General features: G+C 38.2%; 1 pseudogene; it reads left to right on the top strand.

Moving 5' to 3' along the window:
• The first annotated feature begins 8627 nt into the window (after nt 1-8627).
• On the top strand, nt 8628-9183 carry LOC131748188 (serine/arginine-rich splicing factor 2 pseudogene; annotated as a pseudogene).
• Nucleotides 9184-10961: the final 1778 nt, after the last annotated feature.

Here is a 10961-nt window from a genome sequence, read left to right as displayed (position 1 = left end):
AAAATGAAGCACTTAATTTATCAAGCAGGGATCAGAAAGTTACTTATGGTCTCTTATAGTGGATACTTTAATGTAAAATAAATAAGTGCCAGAATCAAGGTATTCATGATCCTAGGAAGGCAAGACAAACACACAGGATACGCTAGACATTCTCTGTTTGTTAACATGTTCTGCTTCATTTTCTGCTCTTCTCTAATTGTTCTGTGCCTTGGAAGTTTGTACCATTCAAACTCCATCTCCCAGGCTGTCGTAGCTTCATTTTGAGCTCAGCCAGAGGAACATGAACTGGATGTAAGTTAGGAGAAAAAGCGTTGGTGGATATCTCCTCCATTCCTTCCATGCTCCAGAGCCATGTCTTGGGCAATTTCTGAATCCCTGGATAACTAGCTCTCCCACTGGGCAGGCCCACTTCCAAAGTGCTAGTTCTCACAAATTTTGGTAATACCTTTTCCAACTCTTGCCCCTCAGCTCTAGAGGTGGTAAAAGCTTCATGTTGTTGCTCCTTTCTGAATACCAATCATTCTTTTTTTTTTTTTTTTTTTTTTTTTGCGGTATGCGGGCCTCTCACTGTTGTGGCCTCTCCCGTTGCGGAGCACAGGCTCCGGACGCGCAGGCCCAGCAGCCATGGCTCACGGGCTTAGTTGCTCCGCGGCATGTGGGATCTTCCCGGACCAGGGCACGAACCCGTGTCTCCTGCATCGGCAGGCGGACTCTCAACCACTGCGCCACCAGGGAAGCCCCCCAACCATTCTTTGTTGCTGTTTTTAAAACAGCTTTATTGAGGTATAATTATACATATTTAATGTACATAATTTATATTTAATATATATTTATATATAGTTGCACATACTTAATGTATACATTTAAATCACATATACCTAATGTATGCAATATAATGCATATTTAATATGTTTAGTTTATATGTATTTAATATATATTTAATTCATACAAATTTGATGAGTTTGGACGTATGCATAAACCTATGAAACCATCACCACAGTCAAGGTGATAGACATGTCCATCACCTCCCAAAGTTTCCTTGCATCTCTTTGGGTATTTTCTGTTTTGTTTCATTTTGTTTTGTGATAAGGAAACTTAAAATGGGATCTACCGACTTAATGTACTTCTAAGTGCACAATACAGTACTGTTAACTACAGGTGCTATGTTGTACAGCAGATCTCTAGAACTTACTCATCTCGCACAACTGAAAATTCATACCCGTTGAACACCCTTTTTCTCCCTTCCCGCAGTCCTTAGCAACCATCATTCTATTCTCTGTTTCTATGAGTTTGACTCTTTTACATAGGTCACATAAGTGGAATGTAGTATTTGTACCTCTGAGACTGCCTTACTTCAGTTAATATAATATCCTCCAGGTTCATCCATGTTTTCACAAATGGCATCTCTTTTTAAAGGATGAAAATATTCCATTGTAAGGCATACATTTTTTTCAGGACTGAAGGGCCTAGACTTAAGCAAATCACAGCCTTGCCTTAAGATAATTAATATCTTCCACCCAGTTTATACCAAGTGTTGCAGTTTGAGGATAGCAACAAGACAATAAAATAAGGAAGCTCTGACTGGGAAGGCTGTCCAGTCTTTCACACAGAACTAGGAAGTGAAAAGACTTTGACTGGGTTACCATATTCCAGAATTACATATTGGGTTTTAGGCTATGTTCCTTATAAGTTAATAAACTCAGAAGCTATTAGTTTTATAATTCTAGTTAACAACTCCAAAATCATAAGAAATTTGGAAAATTTGGGAATGAAACTGAAAAATGAATTTATTAAGTTATATTTGTAAATACTGCTTTAAAATGGATTTTAATTACTTGTACATATTGATCAGCACACTCTCCCAGGAGACAACTCTACTTGGGATGCCACTCACAATATATAGTTCATCATTCTTCTAGTGGCTCAGGTTTCCTATCCTTTCTATCTAGTAAAGAGGTTTGGAACAGCCGGAGAATATAGTTAAGCAATTCACTTCAATCCTTTCATGTAGTAGATAAATAAAACGAGAAATGTATAGCATCTAGAACAAGTATTGTACACATAGTAGTAAGTTTACAAATATTTGTGGATGATAAAGAAATAGGAATATTGAGCAAGGAGGATAAACTCCATGAGGAGAAGTTTCCATTAGACTTCTAATTATTTCAGTTGCAAGGACAAAGTTGATGCCAAACTGAGAAATTCTCAAATCACCTCATGAAACACATGACCCTGTTTATTACAACAGGTGTTAAAATGTGTTAAGAATTATTGCCCCAAATCAGACAATGTAAGGCAGACAGTAAAACAGGAACATGTGTTTCCTGACTTTCAAATCAGGTATAAGTCTCTTAGATAACAAAACTCTAAAGTTTCTGAAATTATTCTTTACTTGATCCAAATCATATAGTGATTATCATTTTAAATGAGTAAAGTATTGCCAGAGAATTGAATCCAACACAGTCTATAAACTATAATTTGGAAAAGAACTTTTAGCAGTTTAATTGTAATATTAATTTCAATAAATTTGTTTAAATTTTTGTCAAAGTTATGAAAATGAACATTTCAACAATTTTACATAAGTGATATTTTACAGCTTGGATAGAACACAAAGATCAACTGGTTTAACTTCCTCATTGAAGAGAGATTAAAACCTGAGCCCAGGAATTGACTGAGTACTGTGGCTTATATATAGCGGAGCCAGGACAGGAATCTAAGTCCCCAAAAGCTGGTTCAGCACTCTCTCCTCTCTGACATAAATCAAACCCAGTTCTCATGAAGAATATACATCTTGTTCTGATAAAACTAACGTAAAGACATACAGTCCTTTAAATGGATAGAAGTCCATGCAATTTTTAACACTTCTGACACATACACTGTTATTTTTGTTAACTGGGACAAAATACCCATCAATTCACCTTTACCTGGGAATGGTTTCTCTTAAGGGAACTGATGTAATTAAGAGCTAAAATCCTTTTTATTGAGAAAGTAGTAAAGAAGCTTGAACAACTAAAACAATGCATATTATGTGTCCCTTAGTAGGCCATGATATAATTCTGTTAAAATTTGAAAAAACTGAAAGAAAGTCAATGAGTACATGGAGGACTAGACCCTAAGTTATCTACTGCAAAACAAACAATTAGTAAAACTATCACCTGGAGGGTTTTGGAAAATAGCAAGTATACCTAATAAACTCATAGATCTGACTAAGGAGATGTCTAGAAAGAGTAAAAAAAGAAATCAGTTAACTTCTTTAAATGCCCCTAATAATATAAGAGAAGAAAGAGACAAACTAAGAAAGGAATTATTCAGGTTTAGAAAAGAAGGTAGACAAAACATAGAGTGCCCAGGATAGCCTTTCCAGCTAAGAAGAGTCAAAGTTAAACAATGACCTCAGAGCAAAAAACAGAACTTGGACAGTAAAATGCAGTCTCAGGGTAAAGAAGTAAAGGCTATAGCTACAGACCCTTGTTTAAGATCTCAGAAAGATTTTAGGTGGCCCAAGGTAGATAAGGACTTGTCTTACAAAGAAATGTGGGTGTAGTTTTTGTTTAATGGATTGAACACCCAAAAAGAATCATAAGCAACCCAACAGATGGTGGTGGGGGGAGAGAGAGAGAGGGAAAGACAGAGAGATGGAGAATTTGTGCTATTAGAAGCACCATGAGCTTAGACTAAAAGGGACAGACACAGTTCAGAATGAGAAGAATTCTTGGTACCCTCAAAGTTTTGCACAGAGGAAGAACACTAAGAAAGCTACTCAGCTACAAACATGGATAATTTAATGAAGATAGGATGACTCAGAAGGCTGAACTAAGATATTACAGGACCAATTGGTGACCCAGGGAACGGGTCTGGGCCCAAAACCAAGAAACTGGAATCATGCAGTCAGTAGAATTTTAGAATTACTGTGAACTATTCCTTCTCTTGAATAGAACTGTCAACTAATGCTATCCTATGCCTATCTCAATATTGTATATATAGATGTGAAGAGGGCAGATAACCTGTCTTTCTATTTCCCAGGTATTCTCTTTAAGAGGAATAAAACTCGAGGAAATGCACCTGAAGAGTCTCTTCTACTTCTACATCTAATTAAGATGACAAAGTCCTGGACGTTCAAACATTATTATAAGGAAATAAGAGTTTAGTGGTCTTGAAAGGGGGTGAATGTACTTTTTCATGTGAGAAAAATGTAAATATTATCTGCCCAGAGGATTGACTGTGGTAGATTAAAGATGGCTGCAAATCCTTCACACTTCTTTCACTGAGAGATTTTTTTTTTTCCTTTCTTTTGAACCTGGTCTGGCCTATGGTTGCTTTAACCAATGGAATATCATAGAAGTGATGCAGAACTGATACTATATACTGGCCTGGGCCTAGCATTTAAGAGGACTGATGCTTCTGCTATGGTCTCTTATAAACCTGACCATTTTGTAAGAAATCTAAATACAGTAGAAATCTGCCAGACTAGGGATTTATCCCAGGGATGCAAGGATTCTTCAATATATGCAAATCAATCAATGTGATACACCATATTAACAAATTGAAGAAGAAAAACCGTATGATCACCTCAATAGATGCAGAAAAAGCTTTTGACAAAATTCAACACCCATTTATGATAAAAACTCTCCAGAAAGGGGGCATAGAGGGAATCTACCTCAACATAATAAAGGCCATATACGACAAACCCACAGCAAAGATCACTCTCAATGGTGAAAAACTGAAACCATTTCCTCTAAGATTAGGAATAAGACAAGGATGTCCACTCTCGCCACTATTATTCAACACAGTTTTGGAAGTCCTAGCCATGGCAATCAGAGAAGAAAAAGAAATAAAAGGAATGCAAATTGGAAAAGAAGAAGCAAAACTGTCACTGTTTGCAGATGACATGATACTATACATAGAGAATCCTAAAGATGTCACCAGAAAACTACTAGAGCTAATCAATGAATTCGGTAAAGTTGCAGGATACAAAATGAATGCATAGAAATCTCTTGCATTTCTATACACTAACAACGAAAGTTCAGAGAGAGAAATTAAGGAAACAATCCCATTCACCACTGCAACAAAAAGAATAAAATACCTAGGAATAAACCTACCTAAAGAGGTAAAAGACCTGTACTCAGAAAACTATAAGACACTGATGAAAGAAATCAAAGGTGACACAGATGGAGAGATATACCATGTTCTTGGACTGGAGGAATCAATATTGTGAAAATGACTATACGACCCAAAGCAATCTACAGATTCAATGCAATCCCCATCAAATTACCAATGGCATTTTTTACAGAACTAGAACAAAAAATCTTAAAATTTGTATGGAGACAAAAAAGACCCCAAATAGCCAAAGCAATCTTGAGAAAGAAAAAGGGAGCTGGAGGAATCAGGCTCCCTGACTTCACACTATACTACAAAGCTACAGTAATCAAGACAGTGTGGTACTGGCACAAAAACAGAAATATGGATCAATGGAACAGGATAGAAAGCCCAGAGATAAACCCACACACCTATGGTCAACTAATCTATGACAAAGGAGGCAAGGATATGCAATGGAGAAAAGACAGCCTCTTCAATAAGTGGTGCTGGGAAAACTGGACAACTATATGTAAAAGAATGAGATTAGAACACTCCCTAACACCATACACAAAAATAAACTCAAAATGGATTAGAGACCTAAATGTAAGACTGGACACTATAAAACTCTTAGAGGAAAACATAGGAAGAACACTTTTTGACATAAATCACAGCAAGATCTTTTTTGATCCACCTCCTAGAGTAACTGAAATAAAAACAAACAAAGGGGACCTAATGAAACTTAAAATCTTTTGCAAAGCAAAGGAAACTACAAACAAGATGAAAAGACAACTCTCAGAATGGGAGAAAGTATTTGCAAATGAATCAATGGACAAAGGATTAATCTCCAAAATATATAAACAGCTTATGCAGGTCAATATTAAGAAAACAAACAACCCAATCCAAAAATGGGCAGAAGACCTAAGTAGACATTTCTCCAAAGAAGACATACAGATGGCCAAGAAGCATATGAAAAGCTGCTGAACATCACTAATTATTAGAGAAATGCAAATCAAGACTACAATGAGGTATCACCTCACACCAGTTAGAATGGGCATCATCAGAAAATCTACAAACAACGAATGCTGGAGAGGGTGTGGAGAAAAGGGAACCCTCTTGCACTGTTGGTGGGAATGTAGATTGATACAGCCACTATGGAGAACAGTATGGAGGTTCCTTAGAAAACTAAAAGTAGAATTACCATATGATCCAGCAATCCCACTACTGGGCATATACCCAGAGAAAACCATAATTCAAAAAGACACATGCATTCCAATGTTCATTGCAGCACTACTTACAATAGCCAGGTCATGGAAGCAACCTAAATGCCCATCAACAGATGAATGGATAAAGATGTGGTACATATATCCAATGGAATATTACTCAGCCATAAAAAGGAATGAAATTGGGTCATTTGTAGAGACGTGGATGGATCTAGAGACTGTCATACAGAGTGAAGTAAGTCAGAAAGAGAAAAACAAATATCGTATATTAACGCATATATGTGGAACCTAGAAAAATGGTACAGATGAACCAGTTTGCAGGGCAGAAATAAAGACAAAGATGTAGAGAACAAATGTATAGACACCAAGGGGGGAAAGTGGTGGTGGGGGGCATGAATTGGGCGATTGGGATTGACATGTATACACTGATGTGTATAAAATGGATGACTAATAAGAAACTGCTGTATAAAAATAAATAAAATAAAATTTAAAAGTTCTAAAAAAATATTTTTTTTTCTAGTTCCCTGATCAGAGATTGAACCCCAGCTCCCTGAATGGGGAGTGTGGAGTCTTATCCACTGCTCCACCAGGGAAGACTCTGGAAAGACATTTTCAAAGGTATGGATCAATTGCAAGCGAGGGATGAAAAAAAAAAAAATCTACCAGACTACATGGACTGGCTCTGGAAAGGGGGGTTGGGGGTGGGAGATAGGAACCAGCCAACACCCAGTAGTTCCAAAAGAGCCATCCCAGTCTCCTTAGCTAATTCAGCTAATAAAATCAAGAAAGAAGCCCTACTGTTCTCTGCCTGGCTTCCAGTGTCTTAGAATTATGAGATAAAATAATGATAAATTTGTTTTAGCCACTAAATTTTGATGTAGGTTGTTATGCAGTAGTGGATAACCAGAGCACATACGTAGGAATTAATAACGTGCAGAAGATGTTGTGGCTTTTGTTGGGGCCCAACAATGTCAATCAATGGCATATTGATTATTTTTAATTAAAGTTACTTAAGAAACAGCCAGTACAAAAGGGACACAAGATACTTCCCTGTCCCTCTGAAAGCAGGAGATAAAAATCTCATGTGAAAGGTGCTCTCCCTGCATCTGGAGGTAGGACAACCTTATCGCCAGAAACAGGGAATTCAGGCAGAGAAGCCTGTATATAAACAAACCGTATTACTTCTTTAACTGACTACCCCAAGCCCAAACTGTTTAGATTTTTCACTAATTAAGCACCAAAAGCCTAAGTGTCTTTGTCCTGTCAATTCTTCACAAATTTATCGTTTATCTAAAACGTATAAAAGCTTCCTGCTTTGGCTACTCCTTAGGTCCCGTTTCTATGAGACTTCTGTGCACAAGAATTAAAACGTGTTTCTTTTTTTCCTGTTAATCTGCCTTGTGCCAATTTTCTTACTAGTCCAGCCATAAGAACTCAAAAGGGGTAGAGGGGGAAATTTCCCCCTCCCTGCCACTTGTAAAGAGCACACAATGTTCATTGTAGGTGAAAAATACCTAATGGAATACTACTTTCTACCCCTATCATTGTCAAGCTCATTTCTTAGAGTCCCATGGACATGATACATAAGAAAAGATGCCTTGTCAACAATTTGATGAAATATTAATTCTAAACATTTTTTAAATGAAAGGCACATCAAATGAACTTACTCCATCAGAAAGTATATCTGGTTAATGAATGAGAAAGTTTAATTTTAGTAATCTGAGTTATATTCAATTATGTAATTTGGAATCACACAGATCATGACAACTTTGACTCTTATTTTTTTTAAGCAGAATAAGGGACCCATATTGAGTTTCTGATTACAGTTCACACCCTGTAGGTGGCTCTCATGTTCTCCTTGCTTGTTAGTATTACTGAATCACCCTATCTGTTCATTTGTTTGGTATTTTTTTTGTCTCTAAAGTAGACAAATGTTTCTAGCATACATGAATCAGCATTGCCATGTACTTCATCACATAATTATATCTATATGTATATACTTTTATCCATAATTGAATCTGGGTGTTTAGAAACATACTGGGAAAGTCATATAATGATGTTAGTCATGAACTTTCCCTTAGAAAAAGAAAAATTGGTACAGAGCTGTTCCTCAGGCGGTCTCAGCCCTGAAGATAGTCCAGGCGGATGGAACATTCTTGTTTCTCTAAGCAGCCACACGCTGATGGCAACTGATACAAAGAGGAGGAGCTTCAGGCAGAACAAACTCATGGCAACCATTATGACGCCTGGGCCGTGCTCTCAGCCTTGTCAGACTGCCGCTTGCTCAGACAGAATTCAGTTCGTGGAGCCCCAGCTGAGCACGCAAAGGCCATGAGTTACAGCTGCCCTCCTCCCAGCGTGGACGGCATGATCTCCCCCAAGGTGGACAATCTGACCTACCACACCTCACCCAACACCCTGAGGCGCGTCTTTGAGAAGTATGGGCACGTTGGCGACGTGTACATCCCGTGGGACCGCTTCACCAAAGTTCCGTGGCTTTGCTGTTGTCCGCTTCCACGACAAGTGGCACGCCAAGGACACCATGGATGCCCTCGACGGGATCCTGCTGGATGGCCACCCAGAGCCGCAGCCCGAGGCTTCCTTGCCACTGTCGTTCCAGCAGCAGGAGACGATCTTGATCTCAGCGTCGATCTCCCTTCAGCCATGCGAAGACTCCATCTTGCTCTGATGATAGATCTCCATCAACCTCTAGATCCAGAACTACTCGAAGTTCCAAGTCCAAGTCCTCCTCTGGGTCCAGAGCTTCCTCAGTAACCACGTCCAGGTCTAGATCCATAAGACTTACACCAGAAAAAAGCCCAAGTCCTGATCACAATTGAAAAATCCCTCCAAGTTTCCTAAAGAGGAAGGAGCGGTGCCCCATTAGGATAATGAGTCATTAGCAAACAACCTGAGGACTTGGGGGGAGGGGAGGGGAGCAACATTCTCAGGTTATCAAAGAGTCCTTGAAATAAGCCACTAGCTGTTGAAAATGTTATTCTTTAGCATGTTGTATAACTTCTTACTTGTTTTAAGTTTTGCCTCAAGTGGTAAACCTCGTTTTGTATGGTATTTTGTTGCTGTTATTCAACTGTCTTCTAAGTTAGTGAGGTGAACAACTTCAAGTTATTATTGGTTTGAATACTTGAGGTAAAAATTCATTTCTCTTTACTGCATTTTGGGTTTGTTTTTTGTTTTTTTGTGTGGTATGCGGGCCTCTCACTGTTGTGGCCTCTCCAATTGCGGAGCACAAGCTCCGGACGCGCATGCTCAGTAGCCATGGCTCACGGGCCCAGCTGCTCCGCGGCACATGGGATCTTCCCGGACCGGGGCACGAACCCATGTCCCCTGCATCGGCAGGCGGATTCTCAATCACTGAGCCACCAGGGAAGCGCTACTGCATTTTGTTTGAAAGTAAACAGATTGTTATCTAATTTGTGGCCCTCCTGACTTAAGAAAATGTGTGCAGCCTTTTCTTTTAGAGTAGTCAAAAACTGTCTAGTGATTGACTCATCATTAACATCATTCTTTTAAAATTAGACCTCCTTGAAGTTATTATAACTTTATTTACATATGCTGTTTACCTTTGGGTTTAACTCATAATCTGGACCTGCACTGGTATAGAGACATTTAAGATGAAAAGAATTTTTTAAGGATTATTTATCAAACATAGTTCTAATCTCTTATGTATTTCTGTGCACTAGACACAGCTGTACAGCAGTTGAGTAATGCTGGTTAGCTGTTAAAGGTGGTGTTTTGTAGTGCAGAATGCTTGCCTATTTCACCTTTCCTCCTGATTGCTCCTATGTAAAGGTAATGTGCTGCACAGAAACAAATGGTTATCCAGTTTATGAAAAAGCCTGACAATTGCACTTCCAGTCACCCTGGCCTTACATATATAACAGAGCATACAGTGAGCACATCTGGCAGGTGAATTTAAAAGTAAATATGCTTTTATCTTTTCCTTTCATTCCCAAAGTGGTCAATCTGACCATCTTCAGTTACAAACTTAAATATGAAAAAATGTTAAGAAGTAAACTGTAACTTTCTAAGTGCTAACAACATGCTGTATCTTTTTGTTTATGCATAGAACAAATATTAAAAATAAGACTTTAAAGTAGACAATAACTATAGTGTTATAGGAATTCAAAGTTCTAGATAAAGTATGTTCACACTGTAGAGGAACTTTCAAAACTTCAGTGAAATAGACTTATTACTAGTATCCAGAAACCACACTTAAGCCAATGGTTATTAACCTAACCAAACATCTGTTCAAACTTTTCAAATACACCACACATACATGCAGGAACACACATAAGTACACACTTACTCACACTTAGACTTTGCTAAATTTAGGCATCCTAAAAATCCTACCAGGGAGCTAATTGGTCACATAACATTATCTCACTCATTAGTAAGGTATCAGTGAAAGACATTTTAGTTCCCACCAGGACCATTCTGTTTCTTAATATAAGCCAAATGTTCAGTGGTACTTTACCTCAGGATATTTTCTCTTCATATGAGAATTAAATGAGTATTACTGGGCCAAGGTATCAGAATACATTGTATAATAAATGAAACACATACAAAAATAGGGACATTCAGGGATTCCCTGGTGGCACAGTGGGTTGAGAGTCCACCTGCCGATGCAGGGGACACGGGTTC

This window comes from Kogia breviceps, chromosome X, assembly GCF_026419965.1.
Source record: "Kogia breviceps isolate mKogBre1 chromosome X, mKogBre1 haplotype 1, whole genome shotgun sequence".
Classification (NCBI taxonomy): domain Eukaryota; kingdom Metazoa; phylum Chordata; class Mammalia; order Artiodactyla; family Physeteridae; genus Kogia; species Kogia breviceps.
Note: the sequence above shows the minus strand (reverse complement) of the source record. Positions and strands in the feature narration are given on the sequence as shown.